Here is a 27,936-nt window from a genome sequence, read left to right as displayed (position 1 = left end):
ACAGAGACTGACAGTGTTCTCCAAACTATCCAGATGCAATGGAAGTTTTACACTACTATACTATAATAATGGCATATTATAAGAGACATGTCTAAGGGGAGGTGGCCAAATGGAGATAAATGCAACCCAGAGGAAGGACTGAGAGGCCAGAGAAGAAAACTGTTTGTGAGCAGATTCTGACTACACACAAGTGTTTGTAGACTCTTGGGCAAGAAGGAAACTCCCTTGTTCTGGGTTTTACATTAGTCAGAACAGGCTGACAACTAAGGCCAAGTGTGGTGGCACATGCCTTTACTTCCAGCACTCAGGAGACGGGGGAAGGTGCATCTTTGAGAGTTTGAAGCTAGCCTAGTCTACATAGCAAATCCCAAGCCAGCCAGAGTTATAGTGAGACCTGTCTAAAAACAAACAACAAAATAAAATAAAATAAAACACAACAAAAAACAGCCGGGTGGTGGTGGCACATACCTTTAATCCCAGCACTTGGGAGGCTGAGCCAGGCGAATCTCTGTGAGTTCGAGGCCAGCCTGGTCTACAGAGCGAGATCCAGGACAGCCACCAAAACTACACAGAGAAACCCTGTCTCAAAAAAAACAAAAACAAAAAAACACAACAAAAAACGAACCAGGGCTAGGTGTGCAGCTTAGTGGCGGAACCCTTGTCTAGCATGCTTGAGGCCAGGGTTCAATACCCAGCCTTACAAGTTTGTTCTTGCCCTTGTTCATATGAGCCTCAGGGACCTGGATCCTCCCATTTACAGAGTTCCAATATTTTACAGGTCCTTCCTCTGTAAGTGGAAAGGTGGAGCCTCAGCAGAACCTTACAATGAAGAAAGACTTCAGGAGCCGTGGAACCAGCTGCCTTCCCCACCAGCCACCCCATAATGCTCCCGGGGGACGGGCTGTTCCATTTTGCCTTCTCTGCTGTACCCTGAAAGAGTCCCAGGGCCCAAGGAGTCGGAGATGACGGCATTGCCACTGCCACGTGGGCTAGCTACTCTTCCTTTGCTGGGACCGCATGTTTAGACAAAGGCAACTTAAAGGAGAAAGGATTGATTTGGGCTCATAGTTTGAAGGCAGGTGAGTCATGGCGGCAGGATCTTGTAGCAGCTGGTCACTTTGCATCTGAAGTCAGGAAGCAAGGAACGATGAGTGCTTCTGCTCATCATCTGTTCTATGCAGTCCGGGAACCAAGCTCAGGGGACAATGTGGGCCTCCTTCAAGGCAGGTCCTCCCACCTCCAATAACCTAATCAAGATAATCCGTGGCAGGAGTTCTCCAAACCAAAACTAATCTAAATAATCCAGAAGAGGTGTGCCTGCAGGCTTCCCTCCAAGGTTGGTTCCAGACCTCGTCAAGTTGACAGTGAACAGTAACCGTCCCATACACAAACATCACCAGCAGCACAGGCCAGCTGAAAGCAGTGTTTTTCAAACTTCTAACCACAATTCACAGCAGGAAGCCCATCTTACAGCATGGCTGGACACACAGGGACACATAATAACTGAAATGAGGCGTCCTTGTTCACTGGGAGGCATATTCTCATGCTTTCTATTACCTCTCTTCTGTTCTGCATTTTAATGCCGGTCGTGACTCACTTCAGTGATTTCACAGCCCACAGAGGGATTGCAATGCTCGGCTCAGCCCTGGAGTTCCAGACAGGAGTCAGGAAACTTGGGACAACCCCAAAGGAAGGTGTGAAGCAGCAGCCAGGGTGGGCAATATATAGAACCCAAGAAGAAAGGTCTGGAAGCCCCTCAACCCAGAGAAAAAGGAGACATAGGGCACTTTATCAGGTTTCCATGTTTACCAAGACATCGTCTCTATGTGGTTTTCTTGTAACTGAGGCTAGTGTTAAGGCGTGTTGACTGGAACTGAGTGGGAAAGATTTCAGCTCACAGAGGATTAGCATCTGAGTGTGTGAGGGGCATGAGGGCAGTAAGAGATGTTCATGGTAAAAAAAGGTTCATGATATTTCCCCTTGTTCAAAGTGAGGTGAAGGCAGATGTATCTAAAAATCCTGGTTGAACTCTTGTTAATCTAGGATGATTTTAATATTTCCCTAAAAGACAAAGGGCAGGCATGATGGCTTGAGGGGAACTCGTCCAGACTTGGAGGGGGGGGTTCACCAGCACTTTTTGTTCACCCTGTCCAAAGCCTGCCTGTAGACCTTCATCCTGGCTCATGTTAGCTAAAAATGCCCAAGCAGAAAGACCCCAGACAGAGAGCCAGAGTATGTAAGACTCGAGAGAGAGAGAGAGAGAGAGAGAGAGAGAGAGAGAGAGAGAGAGAGAGAGAGAGAGAGAGATTTCAGTAGAGTGGTGTCAGGGAAGTCAGGAGGCTATATCTGTGTACCAAGCTGGGTAAGCCACAGTAAATGACCAACCCAAGGAGAGCAGAGTCATGAGCTCAGAGTCAGGAAGGAGGCAGGCCTCGCCCATGTCACACCTGCAGTAATGTGCTGAAAGCAGGTGGAAATTGCCCAACATGTAAAGGGCAGCAAAGGAAAGCTCTTCCCAGCACCAGCAGGACAGGGGAAAACAAGCAGAGCGGCAAGAGGGTCCATCCCTTCCTCCGATCCGGCGTCCTCAGCAGAAGCTGGAATGTAGAAGGTGAGGGTTGCTCAGAGGAGTCTGAGATAGACCTCCTGGGAGTTAGGCATTAGAAGTCAAGGGACTCTGTTGCAGTCAGAAGGGTCCAGGAGTTTCAGGGGTCCTGGGTAACCTTAGGGAGATGAGAAGCTCCAGGGAAGCCATGAGAAGAGACACTGAACAGAGGCAAAAGCTGGGCTGAATGACGGCAGAAGGCATGGGTTCTCCCCGCGCCCCGCCCCCTCCCCAGGGCAGCACAAATGGCCACAAGTATTTGCAGACTGTAAACACCAAGAGGGCCAGGGCTTGTCTGGATCTACAGGGCTCTGGCTAGGACTGATGGACAAGAGCCCAGGGTAGGGAGGAAGCCAGAACCTGGCATTCTCTGTGATGACTGCCCCAGACCATGGGAGAAACTTTGGGAGACCCAGGGACAATCCAGCAAATCTCACGGAGCCAAGAGCTGTGCGCCACCCCAAATAAAGATCTGGGACGAGCTTGTGTTTATGTAGGAGCAGGTCACCTACGGGCGTTTTCTCCCTTTGGAGCTCAAAGTCCAAAGCCTCAGACTAGCATTTCCGTTTGGACCCTGGACAGGGTGATCTAGATATATAAGGGAGACAGCTTTACCTCCCAGCACCAGGGTGCAGCTAGGGCAGTTCGATAAATATTTATGGTGCATGCCCATTACTGTCTCACATGTGGGGTGACCCTCCCAATGGCTTCCATCTGGACTTTCACCCTCCCACTTCTTGCTTGTATGGAAAGTTCCTACCGGAAGCAGAGCCTATAGATCCAATCTGACCATCTCTCCAGCACCAGGGTAGTGAAGCGTTCAGGCCAGAGGCAGGTTAGACCAGAGACACAAAGGCCTGGCCTCAGTTCACCCGGCTGTAACATGAGGGGACTCAGCCCTCTGGCAGTCACAGATTTCAGTGTTTACAGCCCTCGGTTCAGCTTGTGGTTGCTATGAGAATAGCCCCATCCAGGCAATAAAGCAGTCAGCGGGCTGGGGTGCGATGCTTAGCCTACGACCACCTTGGGCTGTGCCGTCTCCCCACTACGCCTCTCCTATTCTCAGACAATCGTTCCTTTCCCTTCAGCAGACCGCCCCTCTGTTTCCTAGTTCTTTAAACGAGTGGCCATTGCCTATATTTGCCACAAGGCGCATAGCCCAAGCTGGCCCAATTAGACTCTCTCCCATGACTTGACTCTGATGCAGATAAACATTTCAATGGAATCATCCAATTTGCAGCTCCCCCAGAAAGACATGGCCCAAGGAGTCCCTGGAGCTGAGCACAGTTGCTGTCTAAATTCTGGTTCTCTTGAATCCTCCCTACCTTCCTCCCTCCTTTGTGGCCTGAGGGTGGCTTAGTTCTCCCATAGCACTCAGTGGAAGTAGGAGGCATGGTAGGAGGCTCTGTTTATTCAACAAGACGAGGGGTAACTCCACAGTAGGGTGTGTGCTCAGCAATGACAAGGCCCTGAGTTCAAACCCCAACCCCAAGAGGAGAAAAAGACTGAATCAGAATTCAAAGCATATCAGTTATCTGAGACACCTGGCTTAGGACCTTATACATTATAGGTGTTCCATTGCATGGAATCGGATCCACCCCCCCCCTTTTTTTTTTTAACTTATTTTTATTTTATGTGTATGGGTGTTTTGATTGTGTGTATGTTGGTATAGCACGTGCATGTCTGGTGCTCAGAAGAACCCTTGGAATTGAAGTTATAGAAGGTTGTAAGCCACCATATAGGTGCTGGGAATCAAACCCAGGTCCTCTGGGACCAGTGCTCTTAAAAAAAATTTTCAAGACAGGGTACAGGGTTTCTCTGTATAGCCCTGGCTGTCCTGGAACTCTCTCTATAAACCAGGCTGACCTTGAACTCAGAGATCCACCTGCCTCTGCCTCCTGAGTGCTGGGATTAAAGGCGTGCACCATGACTGCCCAGTAGAACCAGTGGTCTTAACCAGTGAGCCGTCTCCTCAGCCCTCTGAATCAGAATTTTGAAGCCAGTAACTCCACTATGAACAAAGCTTAATGAGTATCAGGGGACACCACTTGAAGGAAAGACATAAACAGCTCTGCAGACCCAGTTCTGGGACCAAGCAATTCCCGTTATATACAAGTGACTGATGCATCCAGGGAGATGTGGCCAGGGCTTGTATCAGGGTACCTGAAATATCTTTCACCCCTTCCCTGTTACTATCCCCAGAAGAGTAAAATTGTTTTTATTTACTCTATAGTGGAAAGGACGGATGAGGATGGTTTCCTGGGGGGGGGGGGGGCAGGGGGGATGTTGGGCAGGCAACTGGAGGGTCTAGGGGTATAGGGAGTCAAAATGATTTACAGATGAACTGTGAGGAAGAGAAAAGCAGGACTTGGAAGCTGGGATACAACGGAGTGCGAGGCATGGCTGCTCTGGCTGCAAGTTACAGAAGCTGGCTCTAGCGAGCTAAATGGGGCGGGGGTAGGAATGGACTGGGAAGATGCAGAGTACTGAGGGAGGCGCTCCCCAAGGCCTGGGAATGCCAGAGACCAGGGCGGCTCCGGGACTCTGGTGGCAAGCAACCATAAGCCATCTGTCTTTGGATGGTGCTAAGCCTCGGTGGTTGGTAGTGACTCCCACCCAGATTCGAAGTTCTCAGGGAATTCTGATGAGTGCAGGGTCCACCCTTTGGGAGTGGAGGGACAGAAGCATCTCATGGCCTGCAACACCATTAGGAATGTATGGAATTGGGGAGGTGGGGCTCCCTAAAGGAAAATTGGTTTTCTGTTCCCCAAAGAAGGAGAAGGAGTGCTGGGCATATGCACACAGCAGATGTTCACTCCACATGGGATGTCAATTGAGAGAGGAGGGAGATGAGAGGGGTGGGGTATGAGAATTTCCAGGATTCTCCAGAATCCGCCACGGGGGCCAAGGCTCTTGCTCTAGCCCTGGATTGCATTGCTCTCTCCCTCTAAAAGAGGGAGAACACTGTTTTTGTTCTTGACAGCTTGATGGAATTGTCCCGTTAGCTTCCAGTCACGGTCAGCTTCTGCTAGAATAATTACCACCCACCTGTTCTCCAGGCAAGAATTCACAGCCAGTGGATGCACATCTGGCCTGTAAAAGACATGCTTGGAAGTCTCCCAGGCTGCTTGGAACAGGCTGGGGACAGCACAGGGTCAGCCACTGACTTGAGAGCCAGGAAACAGCTGGCCTGAGAGCCATGGTCACTTGGCCTGACGGTTGCCCACCCATTCTCTCTGCAAGGTAGCTCAGTGGATAGGGATAGGTGTGGGAAGGGTGGGCCCTGCCCTGCTCCCCCAGCACACCCATTTCTCCAGGCATGAAAGGGGGGCTGGGTGGTCTTTTGGGGAATGCCTTGATTTTTTTTTTCTGACCATTACACTGTCCACATCACTCTCCTCTAAGCATTTCAGAAGCTAAGACCAGTGGTAGTGCACGCCTTTAATCTAAGAACTTGGGAGGCAGATGTAGGGGGATCTCTATGAGTTTGAGGCCAGCCTAGTCTACATAGCAAGCTCCAGGACAGCCACGACTACATAGAGAGACCCTGTCTCAAAACACAAAACAACAACAAAAGACCTAGAGTTGTTCTAATGGGAGCTGGGGGCACCAGCAATTTGTTGGTGGTAGAAGCAACTTTTTTTTTTTTTTTTAATGAATGCAGAACCAGAATGGCCCCAAAAGCTGAGAGCTTCTCAACCACTGAGGCAGGTTTTTCTACTTTGGCAGCAAAAAACTTGGTTCAGTGTTCCATAATTCAACCAAGATTTTTGTGGTGGTTGTTTGTTTTTGTTTTTTGAGACACAGTTTCTCTTTGTAGCCTTGGCTGTCCTGGAACTCACTCTGTAGACCAGGCTGGCCTCGAACTCACAGAGATTCACCTGCCTCTGCCTCCCAAGTGCTGGGATTGAAGGTGTGCGCCACCACCGCCAGGCTCAGTCAACATTATTGTGTTGGAAGGTACAATGACATGCAACCCAGACCTGGTCCCTGTCCTCATGAGCTTACTTACAGTCCAGTAGGGAAGACAGATGGGGGCGGGGAGTACCCAGATAACTAGTTCAACTTTCAAGAGAAGTAGAGGTAGGAAAGAGACGCATGCAGCTAGGTGACCCAGAGCAGACTTGGGGTTAGGAAAGGCAAAGAGAGACATCTGAGGGTAAATCTGAAGGGTACCAAGAAAAAAAAAAAAAGACAGGGATATGAGTGAGTCAGGCGAGAGAGAGCAGAAGGAAAATCCCTGGGAGGCGGGCTCTGTGTTCCCAAACAAGCAGACAGTGTGGGGGTGATGCTGGAGGGACACAGGGACCACACCACCAGGGCCTTACAGCCCAGATCAGGAAAGTGAACAGGAAACGTGGGGACTCCGGTGGCTGAAAAGGGGTCCACCATGACCTCCTTGCCTTTCACTACTAATCAGTCTTTGAGGCACCTTGGTGGAACCACAGGCGTAATAGAACATAGCTTTAAAAGTCACTATTCTAAAGTTAGACCTTGTGTGAGGTACATACTTGGGATGCTAAGGCAAGAGATAACAAGTTTGAGGCCAACCTGAACTGTAGACCAAGACTTTGTCTCAAGAATAACAAAAACAAAAACAAAAAAATGAAAACCACTGTCCCAGCCCTGCTTACCATTACAATTTTTTTTTAGATATTTTCCTTTATGTTTATAAATGTTTTGTCGATATGCATGTCTGTGCATCACATATGTGCCTGGTGCCCAAGGAGGTCAGAAATGGGTGTTGGATCCCTGAAACTGGAGTTACAGATGGTTGTGAGCCACCATGTGGATGCTGGGATTGAACTAGGTCCTCTGTAAGAAAAGCGACTGCTCTTAACTGATCTTTCCCGTTCGCCCTGACAATTTTTAGACAAGATTCCTGAACTTCACCAGTGGTCCACCCCAGTGCTGCTCTGGGCAGCCAGCTCACCAACCTCATCAGGGCCAACATGATGTCGGGACAAGTTCCCAGGACACTGCACATCTTAGCAGTTCATGAATGGCAGGAACAGTCTCAACAGCCACCCAAAGCTGTGGCATGGGGGAGGGAACCCGGGATGAGATGCTACCCCCTGAAGTCCTATGCTGGGAGAAACACTGACCTTCTCCACCCTTGCCTGTCCCCATCACTCACCCCAAGGCATAGACAGGCAGCCTGCCAGGACAGCAGACCCCATTCAAGCTCCAGCCTTGACATTCTTCTTCACCCGGGGGTCAAGGTCAAGTGCAGGGTATTTTCCCAAGCTTCAAGGAACAGCGGCGCCTCCTGATAACCACAGCTACTACTTGTCTATCAGGACAGTCAAGGCTGGAAAACAGAGTCGTCAGCTGGACCTCAAAGCCAGGGTGCAAGGGAAAGGGGTCTGGGGAAGAGGGCCTGGGATAGATCAACAACTTCAGTCCCAGGAAGTAGAAATCTTCAAGAGTCTGAGCTAAGGCTCTGTCAGCTACCAGAATAGGCTGGAATCTTCTGACCCAACCCCAGGCAGTCCTCTTCTAACTAGCCAGGGTCTGGCCTCTCTGGAGACCCCTAACTGGCCTGTCTGCAGCTACCAGCCTGGAGACAGCAAGTAAAGAGCCCCAGACTGGAGACAGCTGGAACAGGCATTACAGACCCCTTCACAGCCTGCAAATGTTCAAGGACCCAGCAGGTCTGGCTGGAAGGAAGGTTCTAAAGATCAAGGAGGACCCAGAGGCAATTGCCAGATCATGAAGAGCTGCAGGAAGAATCTCTGGGGTTCTGGAAGGCAGTTTTCATCAGCCAAAGCTAGCCTGAGGCACACAGGCATAATCACAGCCTCTGTTCTTCCCACCTCTCCCTTCTGCCCTCATGAGGCACACTGCTCTGTGAGCACAGAGCACCTGCCGCCCTCCCCCAGGGGAAGAAGGCACAGAACAGGGAGCAGGTATCTGAAACCTTGAATTAGGTCTAGCGGCTCCCTCTCTAGCTGCATGATCTTCAGCAAAGCTCTTGGGCTCTCTGAGATGGCTTCCTTTTCTGTAAAAATGGGATGCAAGGGCTACTGTTGGCTTTCTGTATCCACAGACCCAACATCCTTGGATTCGACTATCGACAGACTGAAAATTGCATCTGGATTGAATATGTACAGACTTTTCCCACTGTCATGGCTCCTTAATAATTGAGTATAACCACTGTTTAATTAACACTTACCTTATATTAGGCATTGTAAGAAATCCAGAGGTGATTTCAAGTAGGTTCTATGCCATCTGATAGAAGAGATTGGGCTTCTTGGGCTTTTGGTATCTGCAGAGGGTCCTGGGACCAATCCCCCGAGGCTACAGAGGGACACTCAGGGGTGTAGAAACAACTGGATGAGGAAATAAAAACTTACATCACCATGGTTACTCCTAACAGGGATAGGAAAGAAAATAAGGACCTTGAGAGGGAACCTTTGAGTTCCAAAATGGAGTACCTGATGGTGGGGCTTCTAAACGTTCTCAGTCCCGTTAATAGGTTAAAGGTCATGCTAGATAGTGGGCATTGAGGACCTGGGATGGGAAGGTCATTCTCTTTTAAGAGGAGAAAGGAGAGAGGAAGTCAAATTTCACAAGGTATTTGAGCCAAGAGCCTGGGCCGACAGCCGCTTCTCTGAGGGACGGCTGGTGTCCTGTGCTCGGGGGCCTCTGGCAGTCATCGCCCAGCTGCTGTCTTCCTCATCATGGCTGCCGCCTGGCTCGTCCACACTGATGCTAAGGGCCAGAATGAATTCAGAGTCCCCAAGCAGACAGCTGCAGCTCCCTTCCACCTCCAGCGGCTGTGGAGGACTGGATTGGGTGGACTGCAGGGAGTCGGCTGGAATGGCAGCTCCTGGGGGTGGGGACTAGGATTCAGGAACCTCAATGTTTGTCCTGCAATGTGGCCAGCATTCTGGACACCGTACAATAGTGACCAGGAATGTCTTTGCCCGGCTTTGGAGCTCAGCACTTCTGTGTATTATCTCATTGAATCCCCACAACCGCCTGACGCAGCTGATGGCATTGTTATTCCTAGTTTACAGACAGACATTGAGGCAAAGGATGATACTAAGCAAGAAGCTCATAATTTGTTAAGAAAACAAGACCAAGAGGTGACACTCTTGATTGAGAAAAGAACGAAATAACTGTTTACCACAGTCCCAAATAGCTCACTTCTTGGTTTTTCTTCGTTGACTCTCTTTCCCCATATTTCCAGTGGCTGGGCACAAAAGGCAGCCCCTCACTTCCTGTTCTTGGGATGGACAGACTCACTTTCCCAGAACTCAGTGAGGCATGGTCAGAATTTTTCAAGAGAAACTTAACCAGAGGGCTGGAAGGATGGCTCAGTGGGCAAGGGTGCTTACTGCTCAAGCATGAAGACCTGAGTTCAAATCCCCAGCATCCACATTAAAAGCCAGGTGTGCCACAGGCCTGTCCCCCTAGGGCTGGAAGAGGGGACATACACAGGAGGATTACTGGGTGTTGCAGGCCACCACCCTAGCTGTAGATCCATGAGAGACCCTGTTGAGGAGGATAAGGTGGAGAGTGACAGAGCTGGAGACCTCCTCTGGCCTCATGTATGAACAGCATGAACACCTCACACATGTGCACACACACACACACACACACACACACACACACACCACATACACTTAAAGGCGTAAAAGCAGCTTATCTAGAAACTTAGAAGAAACAGACAAAATAAAAATATAAAAACCTGGCATGGTAAATGCATTTCTGTAATCCTAGCACTTGGGTGGTTGGGACAAAAGGACGGCAAGTTCAAGGCCAGCCTGGGCTTCAAAATGAGTTTCAGGACAGTCTGAGCTCCTTAGCAAGGTTCTACCTCAAAGCTGACGCATGCGCACACACAGATTATAGGTCTTTAATAGGAATGTAATATTTGGGTCCTAGGATAAGGAAAATGATAGCCACTGGCTGTACTTCTTAAAGTGTGTGTGTGTGTGTGTGTGTGTGTGTGTGTGTGTGTGTGTGTGTGTTCTAATGGTGGTGGTAGGTAGAGACTGAACTCAGATCCTACACCTGTAAGGCAAATACTTTATATCTGAGCTACTTTCCCAGCCCTTTGTGCTCTTAATACACATCATTTTCTTTCATCCTTAAGGATAAGAGATCTGGATTGTTATCCTTCCTTCCTTCACAGATATGGAGAATGATGCTCAGAGACGCTAGGCCACCTGGCCCACTCAAACTGACTGGGAGTCAGACCTGCATCTCCCTCTCCCAGTCTCTCTCCCTCCCTCCTCTCTGTCTTTGCAGTGCTAGGGATTAAACCCCTGCGTGTGTTAGGCAGGTGTTCTGCTCCTGACCTGTATCCCTACCCCTTGTTTCTGTTGAGATAGAGTGTTGCTATGTAGCCCAGGCTGGCCTCAAACTCGAATCCTCCTGCTTAAGCCCCCTGTCTGCCTCTACACCTGACTGTGTCTGCTCTCAAGACCCAAATGAAAGAGATGGTGACACCCAGTGACAGGTCTTGCTCTAGACCTCATGTCCGTTCGTGGAAAGAGGTGAGTGAGCCGCTCAGGTCCCAGTGGAAGGGCTCAGGCCAGCACCACGGCCCTTCTGATGGTCAGATTTTCCCAGGAAATAGGGAGTGCTTTTCTCTTCCAGTTCATCGGACGGTCCTCCTAACTGCTAGCCAAGAGAAAACAAGGAAACCAAACGCCATGCACTTCCTCTTGTCCTTCATTTCAAGTTTCCTCAGGACATGTTGCATTTCCACATTCTATTAACTGTGAGTTCCCAACGCCTGAAGTGCTGTGAGCGGAGCCTCTAAGCCAGGGCCTGGCATCCAGTCAACAGTCAACGCATTATCCTGCTCATCACCTAGAGGCCTCTTTCTTCAACCACATCAGCAAGTCCCCTGGTTCTCGTGGTCCGTGCCGCACACAGCAAGGCCTTAACTGGAGCTAACATCAGTAGTTACTGATAAGGAGCAGTTATTGAGTCCATGCACTGTCTCTTTTAATCCTGATAGCAATTCCGAGATAGAGACATTCTTTCTGCTCTCTCCCGTTTACAGAAGATGAAACTGGGCTCAGAAAATAGGAAAGAAGGACACAGCAAGGATGTGCAACTCCCCAGGGCCAGGGCCAGGATCTGAGCCCAAATAGTCAAGCCAGAAGCCTGCACCGTCTGCCCTGCCCTGCTGTCCGTGAAGATTCGACAAGAACACAGAAGATCAAATGGTGGAGGGAGATGGTATCGTGCTGGGGGTGGAGGGGAGGATGGCTGGAGGGAGCGTGTCCTATTGTACCCCGGAAGGAGGACAAAAGAAACAAAAGAGGGGCTGGAGAGATGGCTCAGTGGTTAAGAGCACTTCTGCTCTTCTAGAGGACCCAGGTTCAATTCCCAGCACCCACATGGTGGCTTGCAACTGTCTGTAACTCCAGTTGCAGGGGACCTAATACCTTTGTCTGACCTCCTTGTGTACCACGTGCTACATATGCATGTATATCATAGATATGCATGTGATACATACATATACATATATATACACACACATATACATATACAAAAAATTTTAAGAGCAAAGGAAAAAGAGAAATGTTTTAGGGTAGAAAATGATACTTGTGTCTACTACAACCCAACCATGGAACATCAGAAGATGGCCCCTCCCTAGACCGTGAGAGCATGCTTCTCTTTTGAGGCACGTTCTTGGCCAACTGGTCTACCCAAGAAAGCACTCGGTACCTCAAGAGCCTGAGGGGGTGGGAGCTTCATCAGGTCTTCTGAATCAGGGTCAAACAGAACAGCAAAAGAATCCCTAGGAGGTGAGGCTACCTAGCAGGGGGGACCCTGGGATTACTGTGGCTGATAATAACTTTTGGTGTTACCCAATCACTGGGCAAGCTTTAGTGAAACATTTCACTATTAGGATAAGAATTTGTACCGTATCAAGCTGATGGAAGAATATGCTGGCTGTATTTTCAGGAGGGGAGGCTAAAATCTTTTTAGATTATGGATTAGCCTATAGAAAAATGTCTGCCGTAAATCAAACAGTGAAGGGGAAGATGAATAGGCATCTCACTTACACAACTTAAGTAAAACATAGCTCTCTGAACAGATAAAGACAGATCTCTTCTGTATCCCGGAATCTAATCAACATTTATATGTATAATTCAGCTATCATTTGGCTTAAAAGGGCTTATTGGGAAATGTTATCATTTATACTATTTTCTACAGAGAAAATATTTTACTGTTTAAAATAACCCTGGACTTTTAAATTATAACCTGTTTTTATGTTTAAAAAAAAAAAAAGAATCCCTAGGAGGCAAGGGGCAGGGCTGGCCAGCGTCCAGTTGGCTCCATATGAACTACAAGTCTGGCCTTCATGAAGCTGTGTTTGGTGCCCTAGCAGGAATGGACACAGAGGGACCCATGAGCCTCAAGACTGCATTAGTCCTCAGTAACTAGAGGCAGACGCTTCAACCCCACAGAAGCCACAGTCACTGGTGGACGGGATGGGACACAATTCAAGGCTGGGCAGCTGATTGCATAATATAACCACAACAGACACAGTCAAAAGTTCACATAAGACACACCTGGCATGTGGCAAGCATCCTTAGAGGTTCAGCCAACCTTCTGTGACCCCCATCATGGGATCTCACTTGTGTGATCAAAATCTGTCAGCCAGACCCCTAGCTGCCCCGTTTGTCAACATGCGCATCTTCCCACTCTGTACTCTTTTTGTGAGTATATGTGACAACCCATCCATGAAGTCTCAGTAAACAAGGTGAGGTGATCACCTGCAGGGACCCTGATGGCCTGTCCTGCTTCTTCCTGGGATGAAAACCAACAGTGACGTCAGACGCACTGAGAGGTCACGAGGAGAGGATGCTCTGGGAACCCCGTGGCTGTGCGGAGCGCTGGATGAAGAAGGGATGTCACAAGCACTTGGAACAAAAATGCATCGCTGCAGATCACGGCTTCAGTGACTGGTGAAGTGCCAGTGGTTCTGCAGCCTTATGACCATTTTTGCACATATGTAGATACTAATTAGTAGAAATAACTTGCCTTTTCTGTGTTGTCTGACTCCGTGTCTGTGGATATTCTTACATCCTAGAGAGCAATGGAGGATCTCTAGGGAGCAACATGTCATCACTATCACTTCTTGTCTGGAAGCTGCTCAAATGCAGGCCTCAGGGAAGGCTGGGCCGCTCGCTGCTGGCGGGCTGAGGTCTGAAGGGGAACAAGTGTGCTCCCCAGGCCTAGGCCTGGCTGTCACAGGCACCAGTGGAATTTCTGAGTATGTCTGTAACTCTGCACCTGTCCCTTTTCACTGAACCTCAGTTTGGCCCAGGCTAGACAGGCTGTAGCCAGAGGCAGACTAGAGAGAACTGGCCAACACTTCTGAGACCCGGGCTGAGGCCAGAAAACATTCAAAGCCTGGGGTTCCCAGAGCTGCTAAAGAATCCAGGTGATAAGCCCAGGCTTCAGCCACGGGTGCTCACAGCTCTCCACACACAGCTCTTGGGCCTTTTGTGTGTGTGTGTGTGTGTGTGTGTGTGGTTGTGTATGTGCAAAATTTGCAATCCCACTACAGACCATGCCACCGTTACTCACCATGTGGTCTGTGGACCACCAGCAGGAGACGTGTGTGAGAAATGCAGACTCTCGGGCTTTCCCTACTGGATCACAATCTGTATATGAAGATGATCCCTGGTAATCTGAAAAATGCTTAGTTCTGAGCAACACTTAAAAGCAAGGCTAATCCTATCAGCTGTCTAAACACTCAGCTTCTAAGTCCCATGTGTTCAGCAAGAAGTAAGCACTCACTCAGGGTGTGATTTCATCTGCTATTTTGAAATAACTGGAGACTTAGTGAAAAGTTGCGAGAATTAACCCAGGGCATTCTCATACACACCACCCAGCCTCCCTGAATATTAGCGGCTTGCATGGCCACGGTCCAACTGACAGATGAACAGCAGGAAGTTAACCTAGGCATGAGACTATTAACTACAGTACAGACCCTTTGCAGGGCCATCGGCTTCCCCTCTGGGGGCCCTTTTTCTGCTCTAGAACCCTCATGATGTCAGTTGTTGAGTGTCTTAATGTCCTACACTCTGTGATGGTTCCTCAGCTGTCTGTCCTTGTCTTTTATGACCTTGACTCTTCCAGTGATGACTCTTCAGACACTTGGCAGTCTTCACTTGGGCGTGTCTGATGTTTTCTCCTAATCAGACTGAGGTTCTGCCTTTATTTGTTTGTTTATTGTAAAAGCCACTGATGTGGTCCTAGACGCTTCCCAGGACACCATCTCAAAGGGTACAAGATGTCAGTATGTCTTAACACCGGGGATGGTAATCCTGATCGTTTGGTTAAGCTTGTGTCTGCTGATTTTTTTTTCCCTGCTCAGTCTAAAACTACTACTACCTTTGTCTCTTTAATAAACATCTCAGAGGAGATATCTGGGGAGTCTGCAACTCCACTGACTTCATTTAAACTGTTTTCCACTGAGCCTCGTACCCTGGTGGCTCTTTCCTAAAACCCTTATTGCTCTTGTGTTTGTCTAATGGTGATTTTGAATTTCCCCCAGCCCCTGTATTTATTAATGGAATTCTAGTAAAAAGGTAGTCTTTCTTCATTCTAAAACTTCAGTATTTATTACAGTAATGTCTTGTGGGCCTTTGTTTGATCCCGTGGCTTATAACCTGATAGACCATTACCATTATTTTATTTTGCTGCTTAAATGGCTTCCCCGTTTACTCCTGTACGTGGGTTGCTGAGTCTCTCTGCAGCATGCTCCTCCTTTGCTAGGAACTTCCTTGTTTACTTCCTGACTCGTCTTGTTAACAAAGCTCAAATGGAGAGAAGGGAGGTGAAAAAAGGAGACAAATACGGAAGATCATCGTCCTACCAGTCCCCAGCGTGGAGCTGTAGATGAGTCGGTTCTCAGCTGGGAAGAACAGGTTCAGATGCCTCAGAGGATCTTGCCTCCACTGCTCTAGGACCATCAAGGAAGGCTGGACAGACTTCTAACCTGAAGACAAGGCGATGTTCCTGGGGAAAGTGAGGACTGAACCCGCTTCCTGCCCCGCCCCCCGTGACCCCACCTCACCCCCCACCCCGACATGCACTGTCTACACCTACCAAGCAGTGTGCAAGTGCATACTAGTCCACGTAGCAGAGCCAGGTTCCCGATTGTATGACCTCCCTGTGCCTCAGTTTCCCCAAACTAAAATGCAGGTGATAATGTAAGCACTTGTCATCGACCTGAATCATAACTGACTTTTAAATGTGTAAATTGCTTAGGACAATCTGCGGTACATATTGATTGTTTAATCAATAACTATTACCTGGGGAGTCTGGCATTCCTAGCATTAGCCTGTACTGTTGATTCCATTCAGTAGATATCTATCAAGTATCCACACTGTAGCATGCCACACTGAGCCCTACGGTTTCAGCAGGGAACAAAAGAGAGGACATTGCTCTGTCATAGCGAGAGCGCCCTCACTATACCCTTCTGGAATAGAAATAGTCTAAACTCTATTTTTTTTTTTTTTTTTTTTTTGAGACAGGGTTTTGTCTACAGCCCTGGTGTGGAGGCCCACAAAGGTTTCCTGGTGAGATCTGAGCTTGCTTTACCCAGCAGAGCTGCATTAGAGGATTGCTTGACCATTGCATTGTTACTAGGTGATTGGAAGGTGGGGGGGCTACCCACCACGCCCACATTTCCCCAGAGTGCTCTTGAGTAGGAGCAGCAGGAAATACTAGATAGGAGGATTTAGGGGGGCGGGGAGACAAAGACAGAAAATACAGGATAGCCTTGAGAGGACCTGGAACCTATTCCAACGGGCCCTGTCTCTGCCCCAGGGTATTTATAGGTATGCCAAGGGGTGGAGCCAAAGACCACCCCCCCCCACCCCAGCACAGCCAAGTGCAGACCATCTCAGACACCTGCACTCAGGCCCATGGTCCGATCATCCTCTCTACGCAGACCTGCTGGGTAAAGCCACGAGGAACCTGAAAATGGGCTCCCACAGGAAGGGACTACACTTGGCTGAGCTAGGGGGAGGTCTTTTGCTCCACCTCATGATCCAGGCCCTCTCGAGGCTATCCTGTGTTCCTGTTTCTCTCCCCTCTATCCTTCTATCTAATATCTTTTATCCCTCACCCCTCAAGAGGACCCTGTTGTAAAATGTGGGAGCCAGTCTCCCAGCTGAGCTCCCACACCCTGGCTGTTCTGGAACTCCCTATGTAGACCAGGCTGGCCTCAAACTCACAGAGATCTGGCTGCCTCTGCCTCCCGAGTGCTGGGATTAGAGGCGTGCGCCACCGTGCCTGGCTCCTTTTTTTTTTAAGACAGCAGAGGGAGGAGGGAGATAGAATAACAGCGATTTTGTCAACCATTTAATTCAAGCTTTAGCCAATCAGAGCACTGCATTATGCTACGGCAAGGACACATGACCCAATCAGCATCAGCAAGACTTGCTTCCTGGGTCCTCATGGTAAGGAGCCTATGAGCTTAGCCTGAAGACCAAAGCCAACATCATTATTGTGGAGCCAGAGTGAAGAGAAGAGTCCTGCTGCTCTTGCCCAAGCCTCTAAGTCAAGAATATGTCTGCAAATGGGCATGGTAGTATTTTTCTTCCTGTGCCTGTAATACTAGCAATCAGGAGGCGGAGGCAGGAGGATTGGAATTCAAGACCAGCCAACTGTGAAATGAGGCCTGACATTGTCCTATGGTCTGCTTTTCAGTTATACAAGCCAATAAATTCCCTTCCGCTGCTTATGCCTGAGTCCTGAGCTCACTTCAACCTTAGGAAACTGATACTTGAGCAGTTACTGTTCCCAGTGCTTCAGAGTTCTATGCCTTGGTCACAAATGTACACCACACACCACACACACATACCACACACACACACCACACACACACACACACATACCACACACACACACACACACACACACTATAGTTCACAGCCCACCTTTGACTTCTCTCCGGCTTGCCTTGCCCTTTCCCAAGCTGCTCCGCCCAAGCCACTTCCTCCCAGGCTACTCAGAATGAATTCCCAGCCCCCAGTTTGGCCTCGGGTGGCCTTGCCTTCTCTCTCTTCTTCAGGGACCATGCCTGCTCTCAATCAGCCAGCAGGAGAATGCTGCCCCCAACCACAGAAGGCTCCCATTCTAGAGTGTTCCCCTGTACCGTTACCTCATTCCCTGTCTCCGTAACCAGGCCTGGGCAGATTCAAGGATGTTTGAGCCCTCCCACCTCTGTGCCCAGTTAGAAAGCTATCTCCTAAGGGCAGATTAGGGGAAACCAAACTCCCTCGTCCTCTGGGAATATTCCCACCTCCTTCTCCCAGGGCTCAAACATTTAGTGTCCAAATCACTTCCTCATACACTGGTTGTTGACATTTCTTGTGCTGTTTTCCAACTTCTTTGATTGTAAGACTTGCCTCTTTGGACATGGTACCCAGTAAACAATGAGGAAATGATGGCTGAATAATGAGCGGTTGTGTAAAGGGTGAAGTGAGCGGATAAACGAGCAGATGAAGACGAAGGTTGTGACAGGACTCGGGGAGAGCAGCAGAAGGTGAAAGAACCCAGGGAAGGAGCCGAGAAAGTTCATGGGTGGCAGGATGGGGCAGCGATCCTGACAGAAGGTCAGGAGCGCCACAAGTATCCCAGGCCTCTCAACTTTGTGTTTCCATTGAAAAACCAAACCAGGGCTGGAGAGACGGCTCAGCGGTTAAGAGCACTGGCTGTTCTTCCAGGGGTCCTGAGTTCAATTCCCAGCACCCACATGGTGGCTCACAACCATCTGTAATGAGATCTGGCGCCCTCTTCTGGCCTGCAGGCAGAGCACTGTATACATAGTAAATAAATAAGTAAATCTTTAAAACAAACAAACAAACAAACAAACAAAAACACCCACCTAGGCTAGCTCTGTACTCATTCCTTGTTTATAACACAAGTGCCATTTCTCAAGGACACTGTGCATCATGCTTTGACTAGTCGTGGCACATGAGGGCTCTGCTTTCTCTCATATCGCACTCCCTAGATGGAGGAAGGACAAGGCGGCTGAGTCACCAACATACTACATATAGCCTCTCAGGCAGGATCTGGGAGGTCCAGTGAACGTGAGGTGCCTCCCAGCAAGGGCTCCAAGTCCCTTGCAGGTCAGGGCCACGGGGACTCTGTCCCCCCCCCACAAAGATTTTCCTTCTCTCTGTGCCACCGAGTCCCATGCCTGGTTCTACCCTGGCACTGCCTGGAGCCGATGAGACCTCAAACAACCCAAGAGAGCTTCGGGTGACTGCACGGATTTGCAGCTACAAATGAAAAGCCACGTTTTGTTTTGAATGGATTGTGCTCTGGCAGGAAGGCCTGGGATACAACTCCACCGAGAGAGGATGCAGATGGGAAGCAGATGTGGGGATGTTGCAAGGCCTGCTCCAGCGCCTTAGGCCCACCTTTTGGGATGCAGGCCCTCTGCTGTAGAATGCTGATGGGCATGGCTGTGCCTGGACACTGTGGGAGCCCCAGCTGTCACCCTCGCCTTCTCGCCCTCCCACTCAGGACGAAACCTTCCTTTCCTTGCATCCTTAGAAGACATGTCTGCTCTCCCTGCCCTCTCCTCTGCCCCCGCCCCCTTACCCTGTCCCTTTATGTCACTTGCCTCTCTTACCCTGTCTCTCTCTCAGACATTCTGTCTGTCCCCCAAGTCTCTGCCTCCCCCTCCTCGGTCCTGGCTGCCTCCCAAGGCTTCTGCCCCTACCCTCCATGCTTGGATAAATCTGCCAATCAGCTTGAATCCCCGGGGTGAGGAACAGGAAGAACCTGCCAAGGGCAGACAGCGACCCCAGTTCCCTGAAGGAAGCCGTTTCAAGCCAGCTAGGCCTGGGCGGGCTGCGGCCAAGAATTTCTCACTTACCCTCAGGGCTGGATATTTAGTCTGAGTTGGGGAGGGCAGGTGGCAACCAGCCTGGAGCTCCTAAGCCTGCAGGAGTCCCGGCACTCTCCCAGCTCTCCATCCTTAGGTTCCCCGCTCTGCTCCGTGGGACACTGCTCTCCCCATCCTGGCTTGGGCCCAATCCTTTCCAGCATTACAGAGAGGTAGCACAGCTGGGTATTGTGGTCACTATTTCCCAAGGGCACAGGCCCGGGTGAAGGGCAGGCAGGACAGGAAGAAGTGTATTTTGTATACCCCGCTGCACTGCTAAGCAATCCTTCCCTTTCCGCCCCTGCAAGGCCCCAGCCAGCCTCCAAAGGCACACGTGCTCGTTCCTGGCGTGTACACAGCATACATACTTTATCCAATTGATACTGGGCTCCATATTCAGTTGTCTTGTTTTTCTTTATGTTCTGCAAGCCCTCTTGGGTTCTCAGACAAGACCTCAGGACCATTTCTAGCACATTCCAGGGGCCACCAGTCATCTCAAAATTTGATTTTGAACTCTTGAGTGCTACTCAACTTTTGAGAAGAACTTGAGAGACATATTGAAAATCGTCTAAAAACAGCATGTTGCCATTCCCAGAAGACTGAAACCGTGTAGAGGGACATTTCACAGAGGCTTCTGTGGGTGTGAGTGAGGAGGCTGTCAGAACACAGCTGGGGCCTCTCCCTTGCACTCCCCAAGACTCTGCTCAAGAGTGTTCTTTTCTCCAGCAAGCATTTGCTCCAGGACCCATGGACACTTCATGGTCCCCAGGACTGGGCTGTACTATATCATAAAATGTAGTCTCAGGAGCTTGATCTCAGTGTGGCACCTAAGCTCGGCTCTGGAATCCTTCCTGCACTGAGCCTCCATTACACAGGTATCTCACACACTGCTAGGCCATGGTTTTGAGTGGCAGGTAAACCAGCAAGCACATCTCTCTGCTCATGAAGAAGATGGGCAGGTGCCGACACCTGGATCACAGTCAGGGGAGGTCTGGGAGAGTCCCTGCCGCTGAGGGGACCTCAGAGAGGTCACAATAGCCACCTCTGAGATGCAGTTTCTTCACCCAGTAGAGTGGGAGGTAGTCACAGGACACAGCTAAAACCATTAGTTCATGAGACGGCAGATGGCAGAGGCCAAGTTCTCTGCTAACCTGTCCCCAGATCCCCGTGGTATTGCAGGATATGCAGTTCACTCCCAAGAGCCGGCCCTGCATCTTTGTCAGCGGCCTGCCTTTGGCTGTTTGATTCTGCTTGGGTGACCTGTATAGAAGGCAGGCAGGTACCTGGTAGCTTACTTCCCTGAGCCCCAACAGGCGGCCCCCAGGGACTCTGGGAGAAGGGATGAATGCCCAGTCTCCAGAACTCCCTACAGACAGAGCCGTGTCCCCTCCACAGCTCGTTGGCTGACACTGTACCCTTGCCTGACCTCCTTCTCCTCCCACCCCACCCCTGGGAAGATTCCTAAGAAACTGTCACTTTCACACAAACCCTTGTTTCTAAATCTTTGCCTGGGGAACACAATTCAGGACACTGGGAAATCCTAAGGAAAACTTAGGATGTGTTTCCTAAGCTATGTGGCCCTTCTTCCTGTAGAGCTATCCTATGACCAAGGCCAGTTCTCCCAAGGCTGTATGGAATCAGTCACAACACACTGGCCACCTCACTCCATGGACATCTCTGCTTCTTGTGCAGACAAAGGCCGCAGAAGGTGACAGCATGGCCTGGCAGATACCTCTCTGCCCTCAATTCAGGAAACTGCTGGAGCTATTGGCCTCTGGATTCTGTGTCCTCCCTCCAGGGACCGGCACAGGATACCAAAGGGTAGTATAACATTCATACCCGACAACCGTCACCTCCTTCTGGTGCTAGACACCCCAAGGCCATGCTGAACTTAGTTCTCCTTTTCCACATGGGGCAGAAGCAGTTGACAAGGGCCAGATGCAGAGGCTGGTCTGGATATTTTTTTTTCCTGGTCTTTGTGATGTTTATGGCACTTTCCAGCCTTTAAACTGTGACTTGTTGACGTTTTTTTCCTTGTTCCAAATATTCTCTTTCTTACCTAATTTCTCTGATTCTCTCACCATAAAGATGACTTTCAAAATTATAGAAGCTTGAGGCAACCTAAACTCTTACTATGTTTCGATCACCTGAGGTTTGGAAGACTTTGTCAGACTTTATTCTACTTCCTTACATTTCAGTCCTTGTTTCTCTTCTCATTTGTTATTATTCCAGTGTCGGATATCACCAGATGGATGGATACATTATAGCAGGCCCATTTAAAAACATGCCTAATGTCCAGCCTGTAGCCTGCAGCCAAGGAAAGTTAGGAATACAGTCGAATGGAAGTCCATAAGCTTACTTAACTTTGAGATTTATATATTTTGTAACTAGCTTGCCTGCTTCTTACAGGTGATCCTTCTAGATAACCATGTTACATTATGGTGTTAAAGGTTGGGCACACCTGGGAGAGAAAGTAAATCGAAGGCCAGTGAGATGGCTCAGTGGGTAGAGGCACTTACCGTACAAGCCGGGTGAACCGAGTCTGATCCCTAGAACCTGAATAAAGGTGGCAAGAGGAAAAAAAAAATGCCTAATTCAGATTCCTTCAGTCTCTAAATGTCAGAGCCACCCATCACCGCCTGATACAGAGGAAGGCATGGCAGAGTAGAATTAAAGTGGAATCTGAGAACCTCAATTCTTTTTTCAAATATTAGCAAATAACGTAAAATATCTAACCTTGCTGAGCAGCAGTGGTGCATGCTCAGAGGAGGCAGAGGCAGGTGGATATGTGTGAGTTTGAGGCCAACCTGGTCTATACAGTGAGTTCTAGGGACAGCCTGGGGCCAAACAGAGAAATCTTGTTTCAAAAAAACAAACCAACAAACAAACAAACGAATTATATATGTATATAATGTATATATGACCTTGAAAAAATTCTGACTTTGGGAGCAGCTTGCATGAACAAGGAGCCCTATAAGCCTCAAAAGCTTCCTAGGAAATTGGCCTCTGGTTCTTGGAGTTATTGTGCATTTTGGACACACAGTGTTTTAAGGTCTGAGGGTTTTAGGCACATCCCAAATGTAAAAAAGAAGTATGGCTGTTCTGTTCAGGGATCTTCTTTCCTTGGTGCTCCTCAGTTGTGGCAGGAGGACCCTAGAGCATATCCAGGTGATGCTGAAGAGAAACTGGAAATGGTCACCATGGTTACAGTTAACAGCCTACTGGGCTTCTGACATTGGTCTTAATGGCAGGAGGTACCTGGTACCCACAAGCCCAAGTGTTCCTCTTCTTTTGCATGTTTTTGTTTTAGGTGACCCCCCCCCACTTCCGACACTTCCTTTTCCAAAGTTTCTTCTTCTAAAACCATTCCAGGTTTATCTTTGCTGAATGGAAGACAAGGACAAGAGCAATTAGCTCTGTCTAGGACAGGCCGGGGCTGGAGCCCAAGAGAAACCAGAAGTGGGAGAGCAATGCTAGCAACCAGAGACGCTTGCGTGGGTTACAGAACGTTTCTCACCACCATTACGTCACCTGCATTTCAGGCTCCCTCTGCACTGTACATTGTAGTACATGTTAGAGTTGCTCTTTTCTAGGTAAGTGAGAGACTCAGCCATCCATGTAATCGTGGTTCCTTATCCTCAATTAAAATTCAACACAGTCTAAGAAAGTTGTGGGTATTGGCTTACCATTGTAAGCAATTTTTTAAAGAGGACAAGGGGCCACAGTGTAACTCACTAGTGGAACACTCGCTGGGAATTTCAAGACTCTGGGTTTGATCCTTAACACCACAAAAAGTAATATAGGAGGCTGGGGAGAAAAGCTTAGCAGGCAGAGTGCTTGCTGCTTGAGAATAAGGACTGAATGTGGATTCCTGCCTTCCACAGAAAGTTGAATGCACCAGTGTCTGTCTATAATTCCACTGCTGGAGAGAAGGGAACAGATCTTGGAGGCTCACTGGTTAGCCTATCTAGCCAAAATGCTGATCTCCAAGTCCAATGAGAGACCTTGTCTCAAAGAATCAGATGGAGAGCAGTGGAAGAAGAGAGCTGATGTTGACCTCTGACCTCCACATGCACACACATGCATGCACCACACACATAAGTACTAAGAAAAATATAATGCCTACCCCATCCCTTTTGGGTTGAGACAGAGTCTTACTATGGAGTTCAGGCTGACCTAGAATTCACTCTGTAGCCCAAGCTGACCTCAACTCAGAGTGATTCTCCTGCCCTGGCCTCCCAAATGCTGGCTGGCATTTCGGGCATGAGCCACCACACCAGTACCTACCTTTTAAAAAAGAAATGTCAAGACACTCTTTTTCATGGATTCTCTAACCCTTCATATCCTCTGACACAAGCTGGGTTTGGAGGTTGAGGACGGACAGTCCCAGGAACATTGCTCGAGGAGGTGCATAGTGGAAGTCATGAATTGAGCTTGTTCAGACATTCACCAATAGCCGGCCATGCATGCAGAGGAACTGTCCCAGGATCTGGGGGCCCATCAGACAGGCCTCCCTGAGCACTCTCTGGCACTTCATGTCTCTTAGGGAAAAGAGTCTGATTCAACATAAAAACGGCTCTGGCAGAGTTCTAAGACAACTGGAAAAGGCCTGTGGCCTGTCATTGCCCATGTGGTTTGTTCTCAGTGAGACGAGAGAGGATTGCCAGGGTGAGCTGGTATGTCATGGAGGCGCCCACATTTCCAGCCAAGTGATGGACTTGGCTTCTCCCCTTGGCTTTGAAGCCGCAGCCCACGGCTTGGCCAGCCCTTGGCCTTTTGCTTTTCTTCCTTTCTCACAAGGGCCTGGAGCTGGACACTGGTCTAAGGCTCTTCCCCAAACATTTGGGGATTGAGAGATGGAGGGATGTCCGAAGCCCTGGAAGGAGCAGTAGAATATGCAAGCACTGCCATGAATGGGCAGTAGCCGTCTCAGGGATGCAGGGTGGCAGGATTGGCTGGGGACATGCCCACCAGGCTGGCTCCCTAGGGACCCAGGAATCAGAGGCCCACACAGTCTGCCACCTTGCTCGGAGGATGAACAGCAAGCACTCTGGCCGATCCCTTGCAGGGATCCTCTGGACTTGGCTCTCTGCCCCCAAGCCACCTCACATGAGCTTGTGTGAGGTGAGGTGTTGGAACCAAGCTGACACCAAGATTCATCTAATAGGCATGTAACCTTGGATAGATTACTCCTTCGTGCCTCAGTCTTCTGCAAAACGGAAATACTAAACACCTTATAAACATAGTGAAGATGAACAGAGTTAATACAGGTCAAATGTTAAGAACAGGGTCTGTGTGGCATAAACACACATTAAATGTCACCTATTATTATACCAGCTCTGAAACAATTCCTTTAGGTTATCTTCTGCTACTTAGCAATGGACTGAGATGGGGGCAAGTGGTGGAGACACTTAGAGCTTCTGCCTCATGAAACCTTTGAGGATGCTGTGATGGACAGCTCCTCTGGCTGCTTCCCTCCCGGAACCCAGCTGCAGGCTAGTCTCACTGTTGCGACTCCCTTGTGTCTGTCTGAGCGTGTGAGCCAGCCGGGGAGAGGTGTTTAATGCCCCCATTAGCACCTCACTGCTTGCTGTGGGCACTAACCACCTCAGCTGGCTCCCACTGGACTGGCTGCGCTGCCTCTGAAAACTAGTTCCTGCCGTGGCCCAGTCTTCCCCAGCTAGTCCCAATTCCTTCCCCCAGCTAGCCCCAATTCCCTTTACCCAGAAGTGAAACAAGTTACTGGCTAGATTCTGGAGGCATAGGTGCATTAAAAACAAAAACAAAGACAAAAAACCCCACAAACTTCCAATTCCGCTCTACCATCTGAAAGAGAACTCAGGGCAGCTTCATTCACCCAGAACCTTCCTTCTCTCCTCCCTTACCCAACACCTGCGGACATGCCTTCACCCTCACTCCTCATGGTTTAGTAGTATGCAATCGGGCAGGGAGGCAAGGGCTCAAATTTGAAGCAGATGTTTGGGATGATGAGTGAAGTCGGGGTGGGGACAATAGGAAGGATGTGGACCCTTCTAGAACAGCTTGCTCTGACCTGCTGCCAAGGCTGAGGGAAAATGAGTGAGTGTTCCTGGTTAAATACCCAGCTATTCCCTGTGCCAGGCTTTCCTGGGCCTCAGTCCTCAGAGGCTCTGGCTCTGCCCCCAGAGTTCTCCATGTCCTTGTGCCAACCACTATCTTGGCCCCCTGTTCTCACTCCACCAAGCCCCAGAGCCCAGCCTCACCTCAAAAGTCAGGGCTGGAGTTCTGCTTCCTTTTTCCCCCCTATAGCTAATCCACAGTGACATTTTTTAAACCAAAACGTAGGATATGCTCTGACAAGAGAGATTTGTGCTTGTTCCTCGTGTGAGAGGCTGTCTGGAAGACTTAACTGAGATGCCAAGGCAATAGAATTTTCAAGGTTCTGGGGCAGAAATAGATGAGAACCATTGTAGAGTCTGCAGATGGATGGCTGCTACCCGACCCCTCCCATCATGTCCCCAGCAGAGTGGCACATGAGCCTTCCTGGATTCATTCAATACGTCTGTCACCTTGAGCAAGACAGAGTACCAAATCCATTGCTAGGGCTGAGGAAATATGTTGGTACTATCATGAACAAGGTTTTGAAGAAATCCCTTTTAGGACAGGGAGCACAGTGAGCTGGTATTCTTAAGGCCGAGTTCAAACGAGCACCCGTCTAGCTGTTGAGGGAATCAACCATGAGCTCTGCCCAGCCCCCAGAGAGGAACAAGATTGGTCACAGCACACAGCAGGGAACTCAGGACTTGTCTCCTGGGCTTGACTAAGACTAAGGGAAAACTGGAGTGAAGTTCAATGTTTCCACCCATGGTGGCCATAAACCAATGTCATGGCTCTTTGTAGTGTTGATTCACTTCTTCGTGCTTTGGGGCTCATTGGAAATGGCTCTGTCTTTCCTCTGCCATCCCAATTATTCTAAGTGAGCACAAATCTGTTTGATTGCTATTAATGTTGAAAATACTCCCTTTCCCCATTCATCCAAGATTTTAATTTCATTCACTGAGCTGCAGGCAACGGGCCAGTTCCTTGCTGCCAAAGTCAATACCCAGGTCTTCTGTGTCTGGGAGAGCAGGTTAAGAGAGAACTGGCCCTAAGATCACGGAGTTCCCTTCCCCAGCCCGGTGCAGGATCTGTGAGGCCGGAGACTACTTATGGTTCAACGAGAACTCGCCCCTTGGGTCGGTTTGAGCCCATCTTTACAAGAGTTCTTTCCTCTCTGAAAGTCAGCAGGGAGAGTAATTTCCCTTTGTTAAAGGAGCTAAACATTTCACTTGCAGCTGTAACTGTATGATGCGGTCTCCAAACACATAAAAAGCAGCAGCCCCCATCCCTGTGGAAATAAAGCAGAATGTGAAACATGGAGACATGTGGCCCCGAGTGTGTGTACCTGAGCCTCAGGGAAAGGGCACAACACTGTGAGGCTCTCACAGGCATGGGCCGCCTCCTACCCAGGGTCTCAAGCTCTCTGTGGTGTCCCATGTACAAAGAAACGTTTGCTGAGATACAGATCTGCACAGAACTAGAGGGGAAGGGGGACCACGACCCCGGCGATGGGAGACACCAGATTCCAAGTGGAGAGTCTTTAACAGAAGTTAAAGGGCAACTTGAGAGCACTCGGAGTCCCTAGGACTTCGGAGACCCGAAAAGGACGACACATACTCTTCTTACACAATAACACAACATTTTGCCTTCAAAACAGCCAGAGAGCCATCAACCTTCTCCAGCTGGCTTGCAAATCCTGATATCCCCGACTCCGCTAATGGGCAGAGGAATGTCTTGGCAGCTTTCTCCGAGTGGGAGTTCTGGAGAGAGGGAACACTCGGCCTGTAAAGCAGAGAAAGCTTCAGACTCCACCTCAGACAAACCAACAGTGCAGGTGAAGATGACCACGTTGCCAGCCTAAAGGTACAGGAACCCCTCACAAAGACCAGCCATGCTTATAGCTTCAGTAGATTCATGGTGTTGCTGGTGTGTCGGGGCAGGGGGTGTCTCCCGTTATTCTGGTACTCTTGAAATTGTATGCTTTTCAGTGAAGCGTGCTCCAGGAATGTGGCCTTTACCAACTGGTGCTGTTTCATATAAAGTATAGACAAGAGATTTATTCAAATGAGTCTTTCTCTGCAGACAGTCACCAGAGATAAACAGAGTACTGTGTCTGACCTCACTGTAATCATCCCATTTGCACGTGACTAAGGATTTTCCACCAATGTAGAGATAAAAATAACCCTAGGACCCGCCCGCCCCCCCTCGGTTACATCCTCAGGGTGTCTCGTGTTCTTTAGGCAGGACTCACTTGAAACTTGGCAGCCTCTTTTCCCACATTATTAGCTCACAGTTCTACAAAAGTTTCTCCATGCAGATTTTAAAGCCATGACCACTATTCGCTTGCACCTCTTAAATTCTCTCC

General features: G+C 49.3%; 1 long non-coding RNA gene across 2 annotated transcripts; it reads right to left on the bottom strand.

The window, feature by feature from the left end:
* Window positions 1–27,735, bottom strand: LOC128111088 (uncharacterized). 2 transcript variants are annotated; one of them, XR_008218468.1, is made up of 4 exons: window positions 23,781–27,735; window positions 8,781–15,587; window positions 7,743–7,916; window positions 1–2,597 (listed from the first exon to the last, which is right to left on the bottom strand). It is a non-coding gene; the product is annotated as an uncharacterized LOC128111088 (long non-coding RNA). The 2 variants fall into 2 exon arrangements; XR_008218467.1 differs by having other exon boundaries at window positions 7,743–15,587.
* Window positions 27,736–27,936: the final 201 nt, after the last annotated feature.

The sequence above is a fragment of the Peromyscus californicus genome, unplaced genomic scaffold (genome assembly GCF_007827085.1).
Source record: "Peromyscus californicus insignis strain IS unplaced genomic scaffold, ASM782708v3 Scaffold_15__1_contigs__length_86483966, whole genome shotgun sequence".
Classification (NCBI taxonomy): Eukaryota; Metazoa; Chordata; class Mammalia; order Rodentia; family Cricetidae; genus Peromyscus; species Peromyscus californicus.
The sequence above is the reverse complement of the archived record's forward strand: the minus strand, read 5'-3'. Positions and strand labels throughout refer to the sequence as shown.